This window comes from Taudactylus pleione, unplaced genomic scaffold (assembly GCF_031769625.1).
Source record: "Taudactylus pleione unplaced genomic scaffold, aTauple2 ptg000311l, whole genome shotgun sequence".
NCBI classification, from domain to species: domain Eukaryota; kingdom Metazoa; phylum Chordata; class Amphibia; order Anura; family Myobatrachidae; genus Taudactylus; species Taudactylus pleione.
Genome location: NW_028284712.1, coordinates 603,497 through 625,933, shown reverse-complemented (window position 1 = coordinate 625,933; position 22,437 = coordinate 603,497). Strand labels below are relative to the sequence as shown.

General features: G+C 36.0%; 36 non-coding genes across 36 annotated transcripts; all 36 read left to right on the top strand.

The window, feature by feature from the left end:
- Positions 1-178: 178 nt before the first annotated feature.
- Positions 179-497, top strand: LOC148511326 (Nuclear RNase P). The gene has a single exon (XR_015868787.1).
- A 300-nt stretch (positions 498-797) lies between these two features.
- LOC148511325 (Nuclear RNase P) lies at positions 798-1,116 on the top strand. The gene has a single exon (XR_015868831.1).
- Positions 1,117-1,417: 301 nt separating this feature from the next.
- Positions 1,418-1,736, top strand: LOC148511324 (Nuclear RNase P). The gene has a single exon (XR_015869151.1).
- A 300-nt stretch (positions 1,737-2,036) lies between these two features.
- LOC148511323 (Nuclear RNase P) lies at positions 2,037-2,355 on the top strand. The gene has a single exon (XR_015868830.1).
- Positions 2,356-2,656: 301 nt separating this feature from the next.
- On the top strand, positions 2,657-2,973 carry LOC148511322 (Nuclear RNase P). The gene has a single exon (XR_015868882.1).
- Positions 2,974-3,274: 301 nt separating this feature from the next.
- On the top strand, positions 3,275-3,593 carry LOC148511321 (Nuclear RNase P). Its single transcript, XR_015869283.1, has one exon.
- Positions 3,594-3,894: 301 nt separating this feature from the next.
- Positions 3,895-4,213, top strand: LOC148511320 (Nuclear RNase P). Its single transcript, XR_015868765.1, has one exon.
- Positions 4,214-4,515: 302 nt separating this feature from the next.
- LOC148511319 (Nuclear RNase P) lies at positions 4,516-4,834 on the top strand. The gene has a single exon (XR_015868820.1).
- A 301-nt stretch (positions 4,835-5,135) lies between these two features.
- LOC148511318 (Nuclear RNase P) lies at positions 5,136-5,452 on the top strand. The gene has a single exon (XR_015868870.1).
- A 301-nt stretch (positions 5,453-5,753) lies between these two features.
- On the top strand, positions 5,754-6,072 carry LOC148511317 (Nuclear RNase P). Its single transcript, XR_015869229.1, has one exon.
- Positions 6,073-6,375: 303 nt separating this feature from the next.
- LOC148511316 (Nuclear RNase P) lies at positions 6,376-6,692 on the top strand. Its single transcript, XR_015869055.1, has one exon.
- A 302-nt stretch (positions 6,693-6,994) lies between these two features.
- On the top strand, positions 6,995-7,311 carry LOC148511315 (Nuclear RNase P). Its single transcript, XR_015869131.1, has one exon.
- A 301-nt stretch (positions 7,312-7,612) lies between these two features.
- On the top strand, positions 7,613-7,929 carry LOC148511314 (Nuclear RNase P). Its single transcript, XR_015868779.1, has one exon.
- Positions 7,930-8,230: 301 nt separating this feature from the next.
- On the top strand, positions 8,231-8,547 carry LOC148511313 (Nuclear RNase P). Its single transcript, XR_015869160.1, has one exon.
- Positions 8,548-8,848: 301 nt separating this feature from the next.
- Positions 8,849-9,165, top strand: LOC148511312 (Nuclear RNase P). Its single transcript, XR_015869139.1, has one exon.
- Positions 9,166-9,466: 301 nt separating this feature from the next.
- On the top strand, positions 9,467-9,785 carry LOC148511311 (Nuclear RNase P). Its single transcript, XR_015868776.1, has one exon.
- Positions 9,786-10,086: 301 nt separating this feature from the next.
- LOC148511310 (Nuclear RNase P) lies at positions 10,087-10,405 on the top strand. Its single transcript, XR_015869292.1, has one exon.
- Positions 10,406-10,706: 301 nt separating this feature from the next.
- Positions 10,707-11,025, top strand: LOC148511309 (Nuclear RNase P). The gene has a single exon (XR_015869355.1).
- A 300-nt stretch (positions 11,026-11,325) lies between these two features.
- Positions 11,326-11,644, top strand: LOC148511308 (Nuclear RNase P). Its single transcript, XR_015868767.1, has one exon.
- A 300-nt stretch (positions 11,645-11,944) lies between these two features.
- LOC148511307 (Nuclear RNase P) lies at positions 11,945-12,262 on the top strand. The gene has a single exon (XR_015868881.1).
- Positions 12,263-12,562: 300 nt separating this feature from the next.
- Positions 12,563-12,881, top strand: LOC148511306 (Nuclear RNase P). Its single transcript, XR_015869285.1, has one exon.
- A 301-nt stretch (positions 12,882-13,182) lies between these two features.
- On the top strand, positions 13,183-13,501 carry LOC148511305 (Nuclear RNase P). Its single transcript, XR_015869040.1, has one exon.
- Positions 13,502-13,801: 300 nt separating this feature from the next.
- LOC148511304 (Nuclear RNase P) lies at positions 13,802-14,120 on the top strand. The gene has a single exon (XR_015868871.1).
- A 301-nt stretch (positions 14,121-14,421) lies between these two features.
- On the top strand, positions 14,422-14,740 carry LOC148511303 (Nuclear RNase P). The gene has a single exon (XR_015869038.1).
- Positions 14,741-15,040: 300 nt separating this feature from the next.
- LOC148511302 (Nuclear RNase P) lies at positions 15,041-15,355 on the top strand. The gene has a single exon (XR_015868792.1).
- Positions 15,356-15,656: 301 nt separating this feature from the next.
- On the top strand, positions 15,657-15,975 carry LOC148511301 (Nuclear RNase P). Its single transcript, XR_015869144.1, has one exon.
- A 301-nt stretch (positions 15,976-16,276) lies between these two features.
- Positions 16,277-16,595, top strand: LOC148511300 (Nuclear RNase P). Its single transcript, XR_015869284.1, has one exon.
- A 301-nt stretch (positions 16,596-16,896) lies between these two features.
- Positions 16,897-17,215, top strand: LOC148511299 (Nuclear RNase P). The gene has a single exon (XR_015868785.1).
- A 301-nt stretch (positions 17,216-17,516) lies between these two features.
- LOC148511298 (Nuclear RNase P) lies at positions 17,517-17,835 on the top strand. The gene has a single exon (XR_015869159.1).
- Positions 17,836-18,136: 301 nt separating this feature from the next.
- LOC148511297 (Nuclear RNase P) lies at positions 18,137-18,455 on the top strand. The gene has a single exon (XR_015869282.1).
- A 300-nt stretch (positions 18,456-18,755) lies between these two features.
- On the top strand, positions 18,756-19,074 carry LOC148511296 (Nuclear RNase P). Its single transcript, XR_015868853.1, has one exon.
- Positions 19,075-19,375: 301 nt separating this feature from the next.
- Positions 19,376-19,694, top strand: LOC148511295 (Nuclear RNase P). Its single transcript, XR_015869081.1, has one exon.
- Positions 19,695-19,995: 301 nt separating this feature from the next.
- On the top strand, positions 19,996-20,314 carry LOC148511294 (Nuclear RNase P). The gene has a single exon (XR_015868998.1).
- A 302-nt stretch (positions 20,315-20,616) lies between these two features.
- Positions 20,617-20,935, top strand: LOC148511293 (Nuclear RNase P). Its single transcript, XR_015869338.1, has one exon.
- Positions 20,936-21,236: 301 nt separating this feature from the next.
- LOC148511292 (Nuclear RNase P) lies at positions 21,237-21,555 on the top strand. Its single transcript, XR_015868997.1, has one exon.
- A 302-nt stretch (positions 21,556-21,857) lies between these two features.
- On the top strand, positions 21,858-22,176 carry LOC148511291 (Nuclear RNase P). Its single transcript, XR_015869021.1, has one exon.
- The last annotated feature ends 261 nt before the right edge of the window (positions 22,177-22,437 follow it).

Below are 22,437 nucleotides of genomic sequence, written 5' to 3'. Positions count from 1 at the left end.
ATAGTTTATAAGGTCATCATTTTTTTACTCTAAAAGTTTGAAAGTTTTCAAATCCTTATTTTATAGTGATGTGGGCTGTTAATTTGATTTTTACATTTTTAATTTCCTGTGTCACCCTAAGTTTTCTGACATCTTCGAAGTTGAGCTTTAAAACAGTCTTGAAACTAAATGCTCAATATGTGGAGAGAAGCTCAGTGGTGAGGCTACATGCAGAGTACTGTAGTTGTTCCTAAAACTAACCTTGGGGAAGGTCTGAGATTTGAGCCACATGCTGCTCTCACAGAGCATTTCTAGACTGAAGGAAGTGAGTTCCCATCACTAATGGTCAGCTTGTAACTTCAAAGCAGAAGACACTGTATGCATTAAGTCTCATGTGCTGCTATAGATGCAAAGTTCTCAAGCTTGGAATTGGCTCACGGCTGGCAAATATAAGTTCAATGGCTGAGAGGAAGTACATAGCTGCTTTCCAACTCTATTCAGACTACTCTCTCTCCACATTTTGCTAATGTATGCTTCATCTTAGGCTGCTCTAAATTTATCTATTTCCTTATCTATGAAAAGTGAAAATTTGAATATTCAGTTAGAGACTCAACTGGATTTGATTCTTCAATTTAAAACCTATATTTTATAAGGTCATCATTTTTTTACTCTAAAAGTATCAAAGTTTTCAAATCGTTATTTTATAGAGATGTGGGCTGTTAATTTGATTTTTACATTTTTAATTTCCTGTGTCACCCTAAGTTTTCTGACATCTTCGAAGTTGAGCTTTAAACAGTCTTGAAACTAAATGCTCAATATGTGGAGAGTAGCTCAGTGGAGAGGCTACATGCAGAGTACTGTAGTTGCTTCTAAAACTAACCTTGGGGAAGGTCTGAGATTAGAGCCACATGCTGCGCTCACAGAGCATTTCTTGAGTGAAGCGAGTGAGTTCCCATCAACATTGGTTAGCTTGTAACTTCAAAGCAGAAGACACTGTATGCACTAAAACTCATGTGCTGCTATTGATGCAAAGTTCTCAAGCTTGGAATTGGCTCATGGCTGGCAAATTTAAGTTCAATGGCTGAGATGAAGCACATAGCTGCTTTCCAACTCACTTCAGACTACTCTCTCTCCACATTTTGCTAATGTATGCTTCATCTTAGGCTGCTCTAAATGTATCTATTTCCTTATCTATGAAAAGTGAAAATTTGAATATTCAGTTAGAGACTCAACTGGATTTAATTCTTCAATTTAAAACCTATATTTTATAAGGTCATCATTTTTTTACTCTAAAAGTATCAAAGTTTTCAAATCGTTATTTTATAGAGATGTGGGCTGTTAATTTGATTTTTACATTTTTAATTTCCTGTGTCACCCTAAGTTTTCTGACATCTTCAAAGTTGAGCTTTAAAACAGTCTTGAAACTAAATGCTCAATATGTGGAGAGAAGCTCAGTGGTGAGGTTATATGCAGAGTACTGTAGTTGCTCCTAAAACTAACCTTGGGGAAGGTCTGAGATTAGAGCCACATGCTGCTCTCACAGAGCATTTCTTGACTGAAGCAAGTGAGTCCCCATCAATATTGGTCAGCTTGTAACTTCAAAACGGAAGACACTGTATGCACTAAAACTCATGTGCTGCTATTGATGCAAAGTATTCAAGCTTGGAATTGGCTCATGGCTGGCAAATTTAAGTTCAATGGCTGAGAGGAAGTACATAGCTGCTTTCCAACTCTATTCAGACTACTCTCTCTCCACATTTTGCTAATGTATGCTTCATCTTAGGCTGCTCTAAATGTATCTATTTCCTTATCTATGAAAAGTGAAAATTTGAATATTCAGTTAGAGACTCAACTGGATTTAATTCTTCAATTTAAAACCTATATTTTATAAGGTCATCATTTTTTTACTCTAAAAGTATCAAAGTTTTCAAATCGTTATTTTATAGAGATGTGGGCTGTTAATTTGATTTTTACATTTTTAATTTCCTGTGTCACCCTAAGTTTTCTGACATCTTCGAAGTTGAGCTTTAAACAGTCTTGAAACTAAATGCTCAATATGTGGAGAGTAGCTCAGTGGAGAGGCTACATGCAGAGTACTGTAGTTGCTTCTAAAACTAACCTTGGGGAAGGTCTGAGATTAGAGCCACATGCTGCACTCACAGAGCATTTATTGAGTGAAGCGAGTGAGTTCCCATCAACATTGGTAAGCTTGTAACTTCAAAGCAGAAAACACTGTATGCACTAAAACTCATGTGCTGCTATTGATGCAAAGTTCTCAAGCTTGGAATTGGCTCATGGCTGGCAAATTTAAGTTCAATGGCTGAGAGGAAGTATATAGCTGCTTTCCAACTCAATTCAGACTACTCTCTCTCCACATTTTGCTAATGTATGCTTCATCTTAGGCTGCTCTAAATGTATCTATTTCCTTATCTATGAAAAGTGAAAATTTGAATATTCAGTTAGAGACTCAACTGGATTTAATTCTTCAATTTAAAACCTATATTTTATAAGGTCATAATTTTTTTACTCTAAAAGTTTGAAAGTTTTCAAATCCTTATTTTATAGAGATGTGGGCTGTTTATTTGATTTTTTCATTTTTAATTTCCCGTGTCACCCTAAGTTTTCTGACATCTTCGAAGTTGAGCTTTAAAACAGTCGTGAAACTAAATGCTCAATATGTGGAGAGAAGCTCAGTGGTGTGGCTACATGCAGAGTACTGTAGTTGCTCCTAAAACTTACCTTGAAGAAGGTCTGAGATTAGAGCCACATGGTGTTCTCACAGAGCATTTCTTGACTGAAGCAAGTGAGTACCCATCAATATTGGTCAGCTTGTAACTTCAATGCAGAAGACACTGTATGCACTAAAACTCATGTGCTGCTATTGATGCAAAGTTTTCAAGCTTGGAATTGGCTCATGGCTGGTAAATTTAAGTTCAATGGCTGAGATGAATTACATAGCTGCTTTCCAACTCAATTCAGACTACTCTCTCCACATTTTGCTAATGTATGCCTCATCTTAGGCTGCTCTAAATGTATCTATTTCCCTATCTAGGAAAAGTGAAAATTTGAATATTCAGTTAGAGACTCAACTGGATTTAATTCTTCAATTTAAAACCTATATTTTATAAGGTCATCATTTTTTTACTCTAAAAGTATCAAAGTTTTCAAATCATTATTTTATAGAGATGTGGGCTGTTAATTTGATTTTTACATTTTTAATTTCCTGTGTCACCCTAAGTTTTCTGACATCTTCGAAATTGAGCTTTAAAACAGTCTTGAAACTAAATGCTCAATATGTGGAGAGAAGCTCAGTGGTGAGGCTACATGCAGAGTACTGTAGTTGCTCCTAAAACTAACCTTGGGGAAATTCTGAGATTTGAGCCACATGCTGCTCTCACAGAGCATTTCTTGACTGAAGCAAGTGAGTCCCTATCAATATTGGTCAGCTTGTAACTTCAAAGCAGAAGACACTGTATGCACTAAAACTCATGTGCTGCTATTGATGCAAAGTTCTCAAGCTTGGAATTGGCTCATGGCTGGCAAATTTAAGTTCAATGGCTGAGATGAAGCACATAGCTGCTTTCCAACTCAATTCAGACTACTCTCTCTCCACATTTTGCTAATGTATGCCTCATCTTAGGTTGCTCTAAATGTATCTATTTCCCTATCTATGAAAAGTGAAAATTTGAATATTCAGTTAGAAACTCAACTGGATTTAATTCTTCAATTTAAAACCTATATTTTATAAGGTCATCATTTTTTTACTCTAAAAGTTTGAAAGTTTTCAAATCCTTATTTTATAGTGATGTGGGCTGTTAATTTGATTTTTTCTTTTTTAATTTCCTGTGTCACCCTAAGTTTTCTGACATCTTCGAAGTTGAGCTTTAAAACAGTCTTGAAACTAAATGCTCAATATGTGGAGAGAAGCTCAGTGGTGTGGCTACATGCAGAGTACTGTAGTTGCTCCTAAAACTAACCTTGGGGAAGGTCTGAGATTAGAGCCACATGCTGCTCTCACAGAGCATTTCTTAACTGAAGCAAGTGAGTTCCCATCACTAATGGTCAGCTTGTAACTTCAAAGCAGAAGACACTGTATGCACTAAAACTCATGTGCTGCTATTGATGTAAAGTTTTCAAGCTTGGAATTGGCTCATGGCTAGCAAATTTAAGTTCAATGGCTGAGAGGAAGTACATAGCTGCTTTCCAACTCAATTCAGACTGCTCTCTCTCCACATTTTGCTAATGTATGCCTCATCTTAAGATTGCTGTAAATGTATCTATTTCCCTATCTATGAAAATTGAAAATTTGAATATTCAGTTAGAAACTCAACTGGATTTAATTCTTCAATTTAAAACCTATAGTTTATAAGGTCATCATTTTTTTACTCTAAAAGTTTGAAAGTTTTCAAATCCTTATTTTATAGTGATGTGGGCTGTTTATTTGATTTTTTCATTTTTAATTTCCCGTGTCACCCTAAGTTTTCTGACATCTTCGAAGTTGAGCTTTAAAACAGTCGTGAAACTAAATGCTCAATATGTGGAGAGAAGCTCAGTGGTGTGGCTACATGCAGAGTACTGTAGTTGCTCCTAAAACTTACCTTGAAGAAGGTCTGAGATTAGAGCCACATGGTGCTCTCACAGAGCATTTCTTGACTGAAGCAAGTGAGTACCCATCAATATTGGTCAGCTTGTAACTTCAAAGCAGAAGACACTGTATGCACTAAAACTCATGTGCTGCTATTGATGCAAAGTTTTCAAGCTTGGAATTGGCTCATGGCTGGCAAATTTAAGTTCAATGGCTGAGATGAAGTACATAGCTGCTTTCCAACTCAATTCAGACTACTCTCTCTCCACATTTTGCTAATGTATGCCTCATCTTAGGCTGCTCTAAATGTATCTATTTCCCTATCTAGGAAAAGTGAAAATTTGAATATTCAGTTAGAGACTCAACTGGATTTAATTCTTCAATTTAAAACCTATATTTTATAAGGTCATCATTTTTTTACTCTAAAAGTATCAAAGTTTTCAAATCATTATTTTATAGAGATGTGGGCTGTTAATTTGATTTTTACATTTTTAATTTCCTGTGTCACCCTAAGTTTTCTGACATCTTCGAAATTGAGCGTTAAAACAGTCTTGAAACTAAATGCTCAATATGTGGAGAGAAGCTCAGTGGTGAGGCTACATGCAGAGTACTGTAGTTGCTCCTAAAACTAACCTTGGGGAAATTCTGAGATTTGAGCCACATGCTGCTCTCACAGAGCATTTCTTGAGTGAAGCAAGTGAGTCCCTATCAATATTGGTCAGCTTGTAACTTCAAAGCAGAAGACACTATGCATTAAAACTCATGTGCTGCTATTGATGCAAAGTTCTCAAGCTTGGAATTGGCTCATGGCTGGCAAATTTAAGTTCAATGGCTGAGAGGAAGTACATAGCTGGTTTCCAACTCTTCTCAGACTACTCTCTCTCCACATTTTGCTAATGTATGCTTCATCTTAGGCTGCTCTAAATGTATCTATTTCCTTATCTATGAAAAGTGAAAATTTGAATATTCAGTTAGAGACTCAACTGGATTTAATTCTTCAATTTAAAACCTATATTTTATAAGGTCATCATTTTTTTACTCTAAAAGATTGAAAGTTTTCAAATCCTTATTTTATAGTGATGTGGGCTGTTAATTTGATTTTTTCTTTTTTAATTTCCTGTGTCACCCTAAGTTTTCTGACATCTTCGAAGTTGAGCTTTAAAACAGTCTTGAAACTAAATGCTCAATATGTGGAGAGAAGCTCAGTGGTGAGGCTACATGCAGAATACTGTAGTTGCTCCTAAAACTAACCTTGGGGAAGGTCTGAGATTAGAGCCACATGCTGCTCTCACAGAGCATTTCTTGACTGAAGCAAGTGAGTTCCCATCAACATTGGTCAGCTTGTAACTTCAAAGCAGAAGACACTGTATGCACTAAAACTCATGTGCTGCTATTGATGTAAAGTTTTCAAGCTTGGAATTGGCTCATGGCTAGCAAATTTAAGTTCAATGGCTGAGAGGAAGTACATAGCTGCTTTCCAACTCAATTCAGACTGCTCTCTCTCCACATTTTGCTAATGTATGCCTCATCTTAAGTTTGCTGTAAATGTATCTATTTCCCTATCTATGAAAATTGAAAATTTGAATATTCAGTTAGAAACTCAACTGGATTTAATTCTTCAATTTAAAACCTATAGTTTATAAGGTCATAATTTTTTTACTCTAAAAGTTTGAAAGTTTTCAAATCCTTATTTTATAGTGATGTGGGCTGTTAATTTGATTTTTTCATTTTTAATTTCCTGTGTCACCCTAAGTTTTCTGACATCTACGAAGTTGAGCTTTAAAACAGTCTTGAAACTAAATGCTCAATACGTGGAGAGAAGCTGAGTGGTGAGGCTACATGCAGAGTACTGTAGTTGCTCCTAAAACTAACCTTGGGGAAGGTCTGAGATTTGAGCCACATGCTGCTCTCACAGAGCATTTCTTGACTGAAGCAAGTGAGTTCCCATCAACTTTGGTCAACTTGTAACTTCAAAGCAGAAGACACTGTATGCACTAAAACTCATGTGCTGCTATTGATGCAAAGTTCTCAAGCTTGGAATTGGCTCATGGCTGGCAAATTTAAGTTCAATGGCTGAGATGAAGCACATAGCTGCTTTCCAACTCAATTCAGACTACTCTCTCTCCACATTTTGCTAATGTATACCTCATCTTAGGCTGCTCTAAATGTATCTATTTCCCTGTCTATGAAAAGTGAAAATTTGAACATTCAGTTAGAAACTCAACTGGATTTAATTCTTCAATTTAAAACCTATATTTTATAAGGTCATCATTTTTTTACTCTAAAAGTTTGAAAGTTTTCAAATCCTTATTTTATAGTGATGTGGGCTGTTAATTTGATTTTTTCATTTTTAATTTCCTGTGTCACCCTAAGTTTTCTGACATCTTCGAAGTTAAGCTTTAAAACAGTCTTGAAACTAAATGCTCAATATGTGGAGAGAAGCTCAGTGGTGAGGCTACATGCAGAGTACTGTAGTTGCTCCTAAAACTAACCTTGGGGAAGGTCTGAGATTAGAGCCACATGCTGCTCTCACAGAGCATTTCTTCACTGAAGCAAGTGAGTTCCCATGAATATTGGTCAGCTTGTAACTTCAAAACAGAAGACACTATGCATTAAAACTCATGTGCTGCTATTGATGCAAAGTTCTCAAGCTTGGAATTGGCTCATGGCTGGCAAATTTAAGTTCAATGGCTGAGATGAAGCACATAGCTGCTTTCCAACTCAATTCAGACTACTCTCTCTCCACATTTTGCTAATGTATACCTCATCTTAGGCTGCTCTAAATGTATCTATTTCCCTATCTATGAAAAGTGAAAATTTGAATATTCAGTTAGAAACTCAACTGGATTTAATTCTTCAATTTAAAACCTATATTTTATAAGGTCATAATTTTTTTACTCTAAAAGTTTGAAAGTTTTCAAATCCTTATTTTATAGAGATGTGGGCTGTTAATTTGATTTTTACATTTTTAATTTCCTGTGTCACCCTAAGTTTTCTGACATCTTCAAAGTTAAGCTTTAAAACAGTCTTGAAACTAAATGCTCAATATGTGGAGAGAAGTGCAGTGGTGAGGCTACATGCAGAGTACTGTAGTTGCTCCTAAAACAAACCTTGGGGAAGGTCTGAGATTAGAGCCACATGCTGCTCTCACAGAGCATTTCTTGACTGAAGCAAGTGAGTTCCCATCAATATTGGTCAGCTTGTAACTTCAAAACAGAAGACACTATGCATTAAAACTCATGTGCTGCTATTGATGCAAAGTTCTCAAGCTTGGAATTGGCTCATGGCTGGCAAATTTAAGTTCAATGGCTGAGAGGAAGTACATAGCTGCTTTCCAATTGAATTCAGACTACTCTCTCTCCACATTTTGCTAATCTATGCTTCATCTTAGGCTGCTCTAAATGTATCTATTTCCCTGTCTATGAAAAGTGAAAATTTGAACATTCAGTTAGAAACTCAACTGGATTTAATTCTTCAATTTAAAACCTATATTTTATAAGGTCATAATTTTTTTACTCTAAAAGTTTGAAAGTTTTCAAATCCTTATTTTATAGTGATGTGGGCTGTTAATTTGATTTTTTCATTTTTTATTTCCTGTGTCACCCTAAGTTTTCTGACATCTACGAAGTTGAGCTTTAAAACAGTCTTGAAACTAAATGCTCAATATGTGGAGAGAAGCTCAGTGGTGAGGCTACATGCAGAGTACTGTAGTTGCTCCTAAAACTAACCTTGGGGAAGGTCTGAGATTAGAGCCACATGCTGCTCTCACAGAGCATTTCTTCACTGAAGCAAGTGAGTTCCCATCAATATTGGTCAGCTTGTAACTTCAAAACAGAAGACACTATGCATTAAAACTCATGTGCTGCTATTGATGCAAAGTTCTCAAGCTTCGAATTGGCTCATGGCTGGCAAATTTAAGTTCAATGGCTGAGAGGAAGTACATAGCTGCTTTCCAACTCAATTCAGACTACTCTCTCTCCACATTTTGCTAATGTATGCCTCATCTTAGGCTGCTCTAAATGTATCTATTTCCCTGTCTATGAAAAGTGAAAATTTGAACATTCAGTTAGAAACTCAACTGGATTTAATTCTTCAATTTAAAACCTATATTTTATAAGGTCATCATTTTTTTACTCTAAAAGTTTGAAAGTTTTCAAATCCTTATTTTATAGTGATGTGGGCTGTTAATTTGATTTTTTCATTTTTAATTTCCTGTGTCACCCTAAGTTTTCTGACATCTTCGAAGTTAAGCTTTAAAACAGTCTTGAAACTAAATGCTCAATATGTGGAGAGAAGCTCAGTGGTGAGGCTACATGCAGAGTACTGTAGTTGCTCCTAAAACTAACCTTGGGGAAGGTCTGAGATTAGAGCCACATGCTGCTCTCACAGAGCATTTCTTCACTGAAGCAAGTGAGTTCCCATGAACATTGGTCATCTTGTAACTTCAAAGCAGAAGACACTATGCATTAAAACTCATGTGCTGCTATTGATGCAAAGTTCTCAAGCTTGGAATTGGCTCATGGCTGGCAAATTTAAGTTCAATGGCTGAGATGAAGCACATAGCTGCTTTCCAACTCAATTCAGACTACTCTCTCTCCACATTTTGCTAATGTATGCCTCATCTTAGGCTGCTCTAAATGTATCTATTTCCCTATCTATGAAAAGTGAAAATTTGAATATTCAGTTAGAAACTCAACTGGATTTAATACTTCAATTTAAAACCTATATTTTATAAGGTCATCATTTTTTTACTCTAAAAGTTTGAAAGTTTTCAAATCCTTATTTTATAGAGATGTGGGCTGTGAATTTTATTTTTACATTTTTAATTTCCAGTGTCACCCTAAGTTTTCTGACACCTTCAAAGTTGAGCTTTAAAACAGTCTTGAAACTAAATGCTCAATATGTGGAGAGAAGCTCAGTGGTGAGGCTACATGCAGAGCACTGTAGTTGCTCCTAAAACTAAGCTTGGGGAAGGTCTGAGATTAGAGCCACATGCTGTTCTCACAGAGCATTTCTTGACTGAAGCAAGTGAGTTCCCATCAAAATTGGTCAGCTTGTAACTTCAAAGCAGAAGACACTGTATGCATTAAAACTCCTGTGCTGCTATTGATGCAAAGTTCTCAAGCTTGGAATTGGCTCAAGGCTGGCAAATTTAAGTTCAATGGCTGAGAGGAAGTACATAGCTGCTTTCCGACTCAATTCAGACTACTCTCTCTCCACATTTTGCTAATGTATGCCTCATCTTAGGCTGCTCTAAATGTATCTATTTCCCTATCTATGAAAAGTGAAAATTTGAATATTCAGTTAGAAACTCAACTGGATTCAATTCTTCAATTTAAAACCTATATTTTATAATGTCATCATTTTTTTACTCTAAAAGTATGAAAGTTTTCAAATACTTATTTTATAGAGATGTGGGCTGTTAATTTGATTTTTAAATTTTTAATTTCCTGTGTCACCCTAAGTTTTCTGACATCTACGAAGTTGAGCTTTAAAACAGTCTTGAAACTAAATGCTCAATATGTGGAGAGAAGCTCAGTGGTGAGGCTACATGCAGAGTACTGTAGTTGCTCCTAAAACTAACCTTGGGGAAGGTCTGAGATAAGAGCCACATGCTGCTCTCACAGAGCATTTCTTGACTGAAGCAAGTGAGTTCCCATCAATATTGGTCAGCTTGTAACTTCAAAGCAGAAGACACTGTATGCATTAAAACTCCTGTGCTGCTATTGATGCAAAGTTCTCAAGCTTGGAATTGACTCATGGCTGGCAAATCTAAGTTCAGTGGCTGAGAGGAAGTACATAGCTGCTTTCCATCTCAATTCAGACTACTCTCTCTCCACATTTTGCTAATGTATGCCTCATCTTAGGCTGCTCTAAATGTATCTATTTCCCTATCTATGAAAAGTGAAAATTTGAATATTCAGTTAGAAACTCAACTGGATTTAATACTTCAATTTAAAACCTATATTTTATAAGGTCATCATTTTTTTACTCTAAAAGTTTGAAAGTTTTCAAAACCTTATTTTATAGAGATGTGGGCTGTGAATTTTATTTTTACATTTTTAATTTCCAGTGTCACCCTAAGTTTTCTGACACCTTCAAAGTTGAGCTTTAAAACAGTCTTGAAACTAAATGCTCTATATGTGGAGAGAAGCTCAGTGGTGAGGCTACATGCAGAGCACTGTAGTTGCTCCTAAAACTAAGCTTGGGGAAGGTCTGAGATTAGAGCCACATGCTGCTCTCACAGAGCGTTTCTTGACTGAAGCAAGTGAGTCCCTATCAATATTGGTCAGCTTGTAACTTCAAAGCAGAAGACACTGTATGCATTAAAACTCATATGCTGCTATTGATGCAAAGTTCACAAGCTTGGAATTGGCTCATGGCTGGCAAATTTAAGTTCAATGGCTGAGAGCAAGTATATAGCTGCTTTCCAACTCAATTCAGACTACTCTCTCTCCACATTTTGCTAATGTATGCCTCATCTTAGGCTGCTCTAAATGTATCTATTTCCCTATCTATGAAAAGTGAAAATTTGAATATTCAGTTAGAAACTCAACTGGATTTAATTCTTCAATTTAAAACCTATATTTTATAAGGTCATCATTTTTTACTCTAAAAGTTTGAAAGTTTTCAAATCCTTATTTTATAGAGATGTGGGCTGTTAGTTTGATTTTTACATTTTTAATTTCCTGTGTCACCCTAAGTTTTCTGACATCTTCGAAGTTGAGCTTTAAAACAGTCTTGAAACTAAATGCTCAATATGTGGACAGAAGCTCAGTGGTGAGGCTACATGCAGAGTACTGTAGTTGCTCCTAAAACAAACCTTGGGGAAGGTCTGAGATTAGAGCCACATGCTGCTCTCACAGAGCATTTCTTGACTGAAGCAAGTGAGTTCCCCTCAATATTGGTCAGCTTGTAACTTCAAAGCAGAAGACACTGTATGCACTAAAACTCATGTGCTGCTATTGATGCAAAGTTCTCAAGCTTGGAATTGGCTCATGGCTGGCAAATTTAAGTTCAATGGCTGAGAGGAAGTACATAGCTGCTTTCCAACTCAATTTAGACTTCTCTCTCTCCACATTTTGCTAATGTATGCCTCATCTTAGGCTGCTCTAAATGTATCTATTTCCCTATCTATGAAAAGTGAAAATTTTAATATTCAGTTAGAAACTCAACTGGATTTAATTCTTCAATTTAAAACCTATATTTTATAAGGTCATCATTTTTTTACTTAAAAATTTTAAAGTTTTCAAATCCTGATTTTATAGAGATGTGGGCTGTTAATTTGATTTTTACATTTTTAATTTCCTGTGTCACCCTAAGTTTTCTGACATCTTCGAAATTGAGCTTTAAAACAGTCTTGAAACTAAATGCTCAATATGTGGAGAGAAGCTCAGTTGTGAGGCTACATGCAGAATACTGTAGTTGCTCCTAAAACAAACCTTGGGGAAGGTCTGAGATTAGAGCCACATGCTGCTTTCACAGAGCATTTCTTGACTGAAGTAGTGAGATCCCATCAATATTGGTCAGCTGGTAACTTCAAAGCAGAAGACACTGTATGCACTAAAACTCCTGTGCTGCTATTGATGCAAAGTTCTCAAGCTTCGAATTGGCTCATGGCTGGCAAATTTAAGTTCAATGGCTGAGAGGAAGTACATAGCTGCTTTCCGACTCAATTCAGACTACTCTCCCTCCACATTTTGCTAATGTATGCCTCATCTTAGGCTGCTCTAAATGTATCTATTTCCCTATCTATGAAAAGTGAAAATTTGAATATTCAGTTAGAAACTCAACTGGATTTAATTCTTCAATTTAAAACCTATATTTTATAAGGTCATCATTTTTTACTCTAAAAGTTTGAAAGTTTTCAAATCCTTATTTTATAGAGATGTGGGCTGTTAATGTGATTTTTACATTTTTAATTTCCTGTGTCACCCTAAGTTTTCTGACATCTTCGAAGTTGAGCTTTAAAACAGTCTTGAAACTAAATGCTCAATATGTGGACAGAAGCTCAGTGGTGAGGCTACATGCAGAGTACTGTAGTTGCTCCTAAAACAAACCTTGGGGAAGGTCTGAGATTAGAGCCACATGCTGTTCTCACAGAGCATTTCTTGACTGAAGCAAGTGAGTTCCCATCAAAATTGGTCAGCTTGTAACTTCAAAGCAGAAGACACTGTATGCATTAAAACTCCTGTGCTGCTATTGATGCAAAGTTCTCAAGCTTGGAATTGGCTCAAGGCTGGCAAATTTAAGTTCAATGGCTGAGAGGAAGTACATAGCTGCTTTCCGACTCAATTCAGACTACTCTCTCTCCACATTTTGCTAATGTATGCCTCATCTTAGGCTGCTCTAAATGTATCTATTTCCCTATCTATGAAAAGTGAAAATTTTAATATTCAGTTAGAAACTCAACTGGATTTAATTCTTCAATTTAAAACCTATATTTTATAAGGTCATCATTTTTTTACTCTAAAAATTTGAAAGTTTTCAAATCCTTATTTTATAGAGATGTGGGCTGTTAGTTTGATTTTTACATTTTTAATTTCCTGTGTCACCCTAAGTTTTCTGACACCATCAAAGTTGAGCTTTAAAACAGTCTTGAAACTAAATGCTCAATATGTGGAGAGAAGCTCAGTGGTGAGGCTACATGCAGAGTACTGTAGTTGCTCCTAAAACAAACCTTGGGGAAGGTCTGAGATTAGAGCCACATGCTGCTCTCACAGAGCATTTCTTGACTGAAGCACGTGAGTTCCCATCAATATTGGTCAGCTTGTAACTTCAAAGCAGAAGACACTGTATGCACTAAAACTCATGTGTTGCTATTGATGCAAAGTTCTCAAGCTTGGTATTGGCTCATGGCTAGCAAATTTAAGTTCAATGGCTGAGAGGAAGTACATAGCTGCTTTCCAACTCAATTCAGACTACTCTCTCTCCACATTTTGCTAATGTATGCCTCATCTTAGGCTGCTCTAAATGTATCTATTTCCCTATCTATGAAAAGTGAAAATTTGAATATTCAGTTAGAAACTCAACTGGATTTAATACTTCAATTTAAAACCTATATATTATAAGGTCATCAATTTTTTACTCAAAAATTTTAAAGTTTTCAAATCCTGATTTTATAGAGATGTGGGCTGTTAATTTGATTTTTACATTTTTAATTTCCTGTGTCACCCTAAGTTTTCTGACATCTTCGAAATTGAGCTTTAAAACAGTCTTGAAACTAAATGCTCAATATGTGGAGAGAAGCTCAGTTGTGAGGCTACATGCAGAATACTGTAGTTGCTCCTAAAACAAACCTTGGGGAAGGTCTGAGATTAGAGCCACATGCTGCTTTCACAGAGCATTTCTTGACTGAAGTAAGTGAGATCCCATCAATATTGGTCAGCTGGTAACTTCAAAGCAGAAGACACTGTATGCACTAAAACTCCTGTGCTGCTATTGATGCAAAGTTCTCAAGCTTCGAATTGGCTCATGGCTGGCAAATTTAAGTTCAATGGCTGAGAGGAAGTACATAGCTGCTTTCCGACTCAATTCAGACTACTCTCCCTCCACATTTTGCTAATGTATGCCTCATCTTAGGCTGCTCTAAATGTATCTATTTCCTTATCTATAAAAATTGAAAATTTGAATATTCAGTTAGAAACTCAACTGGATTTAATTCTTCAATTTAAAACCTATATTTTATAAGGTCATCATTTTTTTACTCTAAAAGTATGAAAGTTTTCAAATCCTTATTTTATAGAGATGTGGGCTGTTAGTTTGATTTTTACATTTTTAATTTCCTGTGTCACCCTAAGTTTTCTGACACCATCAAAGTTGAGCTTTAAAACAGTCTTGAAACTAAATACTCAATATGTGGAGAGAAGCTCAGTGGTGAGGCTACATGCAGAGTACTGTAGTTGCTCCTAAAACAAACCTTGGGGAAGGTCTGAGATTAGAGCCACATGCTGTTCTCACAGAGCATTTCTTGACTGAAGCATGTGAGTTCCCATCAATATTGGTCAGCTTGTAACTTCAAAGCAGAAGACACTGTATGCACTAAAACTCATGTGTTGCTATTGATGCAAAGTTCTCAAGCTTGGAATTGGCTCATGGCTAGCAAATTTAAGTTCAATGGCTGAGAGGAAGTACATAGCTGCTTTCCAACTCAATTCAGACTACTCTCTCTCCACATTTTGCTAATGTATGCCTCATCTTAGGCTGCTCTAAATGTATCTATTTCCCTATCTATGAAAAGTGAAAATTTGAATATTCAGTTAGAAACTCAACTGGATTTAATACTTCAATTTAAAACCTATATTTTATAAGGTCATCAATTTTTTACTCAAAAATTTTAAAGTTTTCAAATCCTGATTTTATAGAGATGTGGGCTGTTAATTTGATTTTTACATTTTTAATTTCCTGTGTCACCCTAAGTTTTCTGACATCTATGAAGTTGAGCTTTAAAACAGTCTTGAAACTAAATGCTCAATATGTGGACAGAAGCTCAGTGGTGAGGCTACATGCAGAGTACTGTAGTTGCTCCTAAAACAAACCTTGGGGAAGGTCTGAGATTAGAGCCACATGCTGCTCTCACAGAGCATTTCTTGACTGAAGCAAGTGAGTTCCCATCAATATTGGTCAGCTTGTAACTTCAAAGCAGAAGACACTGTATGCACTAAAACTCATGTGCTGCTATTGATGCAAAGTTCTCAAGCTTGGAATTGGCTCATGGCTGGCACATTTAAGTTCAATGGCTGAGAGGAAGTACATAGCTGCTTTCCAACTCAATTTAGACTTCTCTCCACATTTTGCTAATGTATGCCTCATCTTAGGCTGCTCTAAATGTATCTATTTCCCTATCTATGAAAAGTGAAAATTTGAATATTCAGTTAGAAACTCAACTGGATTTAATTCTTCAATTTAAAACCTATATTTTATAAGGTCATCATTTTTTTACTCTAAAAATTTGAAAGTTTTCAAATCCTTATTTTATAGAGATGTGGGCTGTTAATTTGATTTTTACATTTTTAATTTCCTGTGTCACCCTAAGTTTTCTGACATCTTCGAAGTTGAGCTTTAAAACAGTCTTGAAACTAAATGCTCAATATGTGGACAGAAGCTCAGTGGTGAGGCTACATGCAGAGTACTGTAGTTGCTCCTAAAACAAACCTTGGGGAAGGTCTGAGATTAGAGCCACATGCTGCTCTCACAGAGCATTTCTTGACTGAAGCAAGTGAGTTCCCATCAATATTGGTCAGCTTGTAACTTCAAAGCAGAAGACACTGTATGCATTAAAACTCCTGTGCTGCTATTGATGCAAAGTTCTCAAGCTTGGAATTGGCTCATGGCTGGCAAATCTAAGTTCAATGGCTGAGAGGAAGTACATAGCTGCTTTCCATCTCAATTCAGACTACTCTCTCTCCACATTTTGCTAATGTATGCCTCATCTTAGGCTGCTCTAAATGTATCTATTTCCCTATCTATGAAAAGTGAAAATTTGAATATTCAGTTAGAAACTCAACTGGATTTAATTCTTCAATTTAAAACCTATATTTTATAAGGTCATCATTTTTTTACTCTCAAAATTTGAAAGTTTTCAAATCCTTATTTTATAGAGATGTGGGCTGTTAATTTGATTTTTACATTTTTAATTTCCTGTGTCACCCTAAGTTTTCTGACATCTTCGAAGTTGAGCTTTAAAACAGTCTTGAAACTAAATGCTCAATATGTGGACAGAAGCTCAGTGGTGAGGCTACATGCAGAGTACTGTAGTTGCTCCTAAAACAAACCTTGGGGAAGGTCTGAGATTAGAGCCACATGCTGTTCTCACAGAGCATTTCTTGACTGAAGCAAGTGAGTTCCCATCAAAATTGGTCAGCTTGTAACTTCAAAGCAGAAGACACTGTATGCATTAAAACTCCTGTGCTGCTATTGATGCAAAGTTCTCAAGCTTGGAATTGGCTCAAGGCTGGCAAATTTAAGTTCAATGGCTGAGAGGAAGTACATAGCTGCTTTCCGACTCAATTCAGACTACTCTCTCTCCACATTTTGCTAATGTATGCCTCATCTTAGGCTGCTCTAAATGTATCTATTTCCCTATCTATGAAAAGTGAAAATTTGAATATTCAGTTAGAAACTCAACTGGATTCAATTCTTCAATTTAAAACCTATATTTTATAATGTCATCATTTTTTTACTCTAAAAGTATGAAAGTTTTCAAATACTTATTTTATAGAGATGTGGGCTGTTAATTTGATTTTTAAATTTTTAATTTCCTGTGTCACCCTAAGTTTTCTGACATCTACGAAGTTGAGCTTTAAAACAGTCTTGAAACTAAATGCTCAATATGTGGAGAGAAGCTCAGTGGTGAAGCTACATGCAGAGTACTGTAGTTGCTCCTAAAACTAACCTTGGGGAAGGTCTGAGATAAGAGCCACATGCTGCTCTCACAGAGCATTTCTTGACTGAAGCAAGTGAGTTCCCATCAATATTGGTCAGCTTGTAACTTCAAAGCAGAAGACACTGTATGCATTAAAACTCCTGTGCTGCTATTGATGCAAAGTTCTCAAGCTTGGAATTGACTCATGGCTGGCAAATCTAAGTTCAGTGGCTGAGAGGAAGTACATAGCTGCTTTCCATCTCAATTCAGACTACTCTCTCTACACATTTTGCTAATGTATGCCTCATCTTAGGCTGCTCTAAATGTATCTATTTCCCTATCTATGAAAAGTGAAAATTTGAATATTCAGTTAGAAACTCAACTGGATTTAATTCTTCAATTTAAAACCTATATTTTATAAGGTCATCATTTTTTTACTCTAAAAATTTGAAAGTTTTCAAATCCTTATTTTATAGAGATGTGGGCTGTTAATTTGATTTTTACATTTTTAATTTCCTGTGTCACCCTAAGTTTTCTGACATCTTCGAAGTTGAGCTTTAAAACAGTCTTGAAACTAAATGCTCAATATGTGGAGAGAAGCTCAGTGGTGAGGCTACATGCAGAGTACTGTAGTTGCTCCTAAAACTAACCTTGGGGAAGGTCTGAGATTAGAGCCACATGCTGCTCTCACAGAGCATTTCTTGACTGAAGCAAGTGAGTTCCCATCAAAATTGGTCAGCTGGTAACTTCAAAGCAGAAGACTCTGTATGCACTAAAACTCCTGTGCTGCTATTGATGCAAAGTTCTCAAGCTTGGAATTGGCTCAAGGCTGGCAAATTTAAGTTCAATGGCTGAGAGGAAGTACATAGCTGCTTTCCGACTCAATTCAGACTACTCTCTCTCCACATTTTGCTAATGTATGCCTCATCTTAGGCTGCTCTAAATGTATCTATATCCCTATCTATGAAAAGTGAAAATTTGAATATTCAGTTAGAAACTCAACTGGATTCAATTCTTCAATTTAAAACCTATATTTTATAATGTCATCATTTTTTTACTCTAAAAGTATGAAAGTTTTCAAATACTTATTTTATAGAGATGTGGGCTGTTAATTTGATTTTTACATTTTTAATTTCCTGTGTCACCCTAAGTTTTCTGACATCTACGAAGTTGAGCTTTAAAACAGTCTTGAAACTAAATGCTCAATATGTGGAGAGAAGCTCAGTGGTGAGGCTACATGCAGAGTACTGTAGTTGCTCCTAAAACTAACCTTGGGGAAGGTCTGAGATTAGAGCCACATGCTGCTCTCACAGAGCATTTCTTGACTGAAGCACGTGAGTTCCCATCAATATTGGTCAGCTTGTAACTTCAAAGCAGAAGACACTGTATGCACTAAAACTCATGTGTTGCTATTGATGCAAAGTTCTCAAGCTTGGAATTGGCTCATGGCTAGCAAATTTAAGTTCAATGGCTGAGAGGAAGTACATAGCTGCTTTCCAACTCAATTTAGACTTCTCTCTCTCCACATTTTGCTAATGTATGCCTCATCTTAGGCTGCTCTAAATGTATCTATTTCCCTATCTATGAAAAGTGAAAATTTGAATATTCAGTTAGAAACTCAACTGGATTTAATACTTCAATTTAAAACCTATATTTTATAAGGTCATCAATTTTTTACTCAAAAATTTTAAAGTTTTCAAATCCTGATTTTATAGAGATGTGGGCTGTTAATTTGATTTTTACATTTTTAATTTCCTGTGTCACCCTAAGTTTTCTGACATCTTCGAAATTGAGCTTTAAAACAGTCTTGAAACTAAATGCTCAATATGTGGAGAGAAGCTCAGTTGTGAGGCTACATGCAGAATACTGTAGTTGCTCCTAAAACAAACCTTGGGGAAGGTCTGAGATTAGAGCCACATGCTGCTTTCACAGAGCATTTCTTGACTGAAGTAAGTGAGATCCCATCAATATTGGTCAGCTGGTAACTTCAAAGCAGAAGACACTGTATGCACTAAAACTCCTGTGCTGCTATTGATGCAAAGTTCTCAAGCTTCGAATTGGCTCATGGCTGGCAAATTTAAGTTCAATGGCTGAGAGGAAGTACATAGCTGCTTTCCATCTCAATTCAGACTACTCTCTCTCCACATTTTGCTAATGTATGCCTCATCTTAGGCTGCTCTAAATGTATCTATTTCCCTATCTATGAAAAGTGAAAATTTGAATATTCAGTTAGAAACTCAACTGGATTTAATTCTTCAATTTAAAACCTATATTTTATAAGGTCATCATTTTTTTACTCTAAAAATTTGAAAGCTTTCAAATCCTTATTTTATAGAGATGTGGGCTGTTAATTTGATTTTTACATTTTTAATTTCCTGTGTCACCCTAAGTTTTCTGACATCTTCGAAGTTGAGCTTTATAACAGTCTTGAAACTAAATGCTCAATATGTGGAGAGAAGATCAGTGGTGAGGCTACATGCAGAGTACTGTAGTTGCTCCTAAAACAAACCTTGGGGAAGGTCTGAGATAAGAGCCACATGCTGCTCTCACAGAGCATTTCTTGACTGAAGCAAGTGAGTTCCCATCAATATTGGTCAGCTTGTAACTTCAAAGCAGAAGACACTGTATGCATTAAAACTCCTGTGCTGCTATTGATGCAAAGTTCTCAAGCTTGGAATTGGCTCATGGCTGGCAAATTTAAGTTCAATGGCTGAGAGGAAGTACATAGCTGCTTTCCAACTCAATTTAGACTACTCTCTCTCCACATTTTGCTAATGTATGCCTCATCTTAGGCTGCTCTAAATGTATCTATTTCCCTATCTATGAAAAGTGAAAATTTTAATATTCAGTTAGAAACTCAACTGGATTTAATTCTTCAATTTAAAACCTATATTTTATAAGGTCTTCATTTTTTTACTCTAAAAATTTGAAAGTTTTCAAATCCTTATTTTATAGAGATGTGGGCTGTGAATTTTATTTTTACATTTTAAATTTCCTGTGTCACCCTAAGTTTTCTGACACAATCAAAGTTGAGCTTTAAAACAGTCTTGAAACTAAATGCTCAATATGTGGAGAGAAGCTCAGTGGTGAGGCTACATGCAGAGTACTGTAGTTGCTCCTAAAACAAACCTTGGGGAAGGTCTGAGATTAGAGCCACATGCTGCTCTCACAGAGCATTTCTTGACTGAAGCAAGTGAGTTCCCATCAATATTGGTCAGCTTGTAACTTCAAAGCAGAAGACACTGTATGCACTAAAACTCATGTGTTGCTATTGATGCAAAGTTCTCAAGCTTGGAATTGGCTCATTGCTAGCAAATTTAAGTTCAATGGCTGAGAGGAAGTACATAGCTGCTTTCCAACTCAATTCAGACTACTCTCTCTCCACATTTTGCTAATGTATGCCTCATCTTAGGCTGCTCTAAATGTATCTATTTCCCTATCTATGAAAAGTGAAAATTTGAATATTTAGTTAGAAACTCAACTGGATTTAATACTTCAATTTAAAACCTATATTTTATAAGGTCATCATTTTTTTTTCTCTAAAAATTTTAAAGTTTTCAAATCCTGATTTTATAGAGATGTGGGCTGTTAATTTGATTTTTACATTTTTAATTTCCTGTGTCACCCTAAGTTTTCTGACATCTTCGAAATTGAGCTTTAAAACAGTCTTGAAACTAAATGCTCAATATGTGGAGAGAAGCTCAGTGGTGAGGCTACATGCAGAGTACTGTAGTTGCTCCTAAAACAAACCTTGGGGAAGGTCTGAGATTAGAGCCACATGCTGCTTTCACAGAGCATTTCTTGACTGAAGTAAGTGAGATCCCATCAATATTGGTCAGCTGGTAACTTCAAAGCAGAAGACACTGTATGCACTAAAACTCCTGTGCTGCTATTGATGCAAAGTTCTCAAGCTTGGAATTGGCTCATGGCTGGCAAATTTAAGTTCAATGGCTGAGAGGAAGTACATAGCTGCTTTCCGACTCAATTCAGACTACTCTCTCTCCACATTTTGCTAATGTATGCCTCATCTTGGGCTGCTCTAAATGTATCTATTTCCTTATCTATAAAAATTGAAAATTTGAATATTCAGTTAGAAACACAACTGGATTTAATTCTTCAATTTAAAACCAATATTTTATAAGGTCATCATTTTTTTACTCTAAAAGTTTGATAGTTTTCAAATCCTTATTTTATAGAGATGTGGGCTGTGAATTTTATTTTTACATTTTTAATTTCCTGTGTCACCCTAAGTTTTCTGACACCATCAAAGTTGAGCTTTAAAACAGTCTTGAAACTAAATGCTCAATATGTGGAGAGAAGCTCAGTGGTGAGGCTACATGCAGAGTACTGTAGTTGCTCCTAAAACAAACCTTGGGGAAGGTCTGAGATTAGAGCCACATGCTGCTCTCACAGAGCATTTCTTGACTGAAGCAAGTGAGTTCCCATCAATATTGGTCAGCTTGTAACTTCAAAGCAGAAGACACTGTATGCACTAAAACTCATGTGTTGCTATTGATGCAAAGTTCTCAAGCTTGGAATTGGCTCATTGCTAGCAAATTTAAGTTCAATGGCTGAGAGGAAGTACATAGCTGCTTTCCAACTCAATTCAGACTACTCTCTCTCCACATTTTGCTAATGTATGCCTCATCTTAGGCTGCTCTAAATGTATCTATTTCCCTATCTATGAAAAGTGAAAATTTGAATATTTAGTTAGAAACTCAACTGGATTTAATACTTCAATTTAAAACCTATATTTTATAACGTCATCATTTTTTTTTCTCTAAAAATGTTAAAGTTTTCAAATCCTGATTTTATAGAGATGTGGGCTGTTAATTTGATTTTTACATTTTTAATTTCCTGTGTCACCCTAAGTTTTCTGACATCTTCGAAATTGAGCTTTAAAACAGTCTTGAAACTAAATGCTCAATATGTGGAGAGAAGCTCAGTGGTGAGGCTACATGCAGAGTACTGTAGTTGCTCCTAAAGCTAACCTTGGGGAAGGTCTGAGATTAGAGCCACATGCTGCTCTCACAGAGCATTTCTTGACTGAAGCAAGTGAGTTCCCATCAATATTGGTCAGCTTGTAACTTCAAAGCAGAAGACACTGTATGCACTAAAACTTATGTGCTGCTATTGATGCAAAGTTCTCAAGCTTGGAATTGGCTCATGGCTGGCAAATTTAAGTTCAATGGCTGAGAGGAAGTACATAGCTGCTTTCCAACTCAATTCAGACTACTCTCTCTCCACATTTTGCTAATGTATGCCTCATCTTAGGCTGCTCTAAATGTATCTATTTCCCTATCTATGAAAAGTGAAAATTTGAATATTCAGTTAGAAACTCAACTGGATTTAATACTTCAATTTAAAACCAATATTTTATAAGGTCATCATTTTTTTACTCTAAAAATTTGAAAGTTTTCAAATACTGATTTTATAGAGATGTGGGCTGTTAATTTGATTTTTACATTTTTAATTTCCTGTGTCACCCTAAGTTTTCTGACATCTTCGA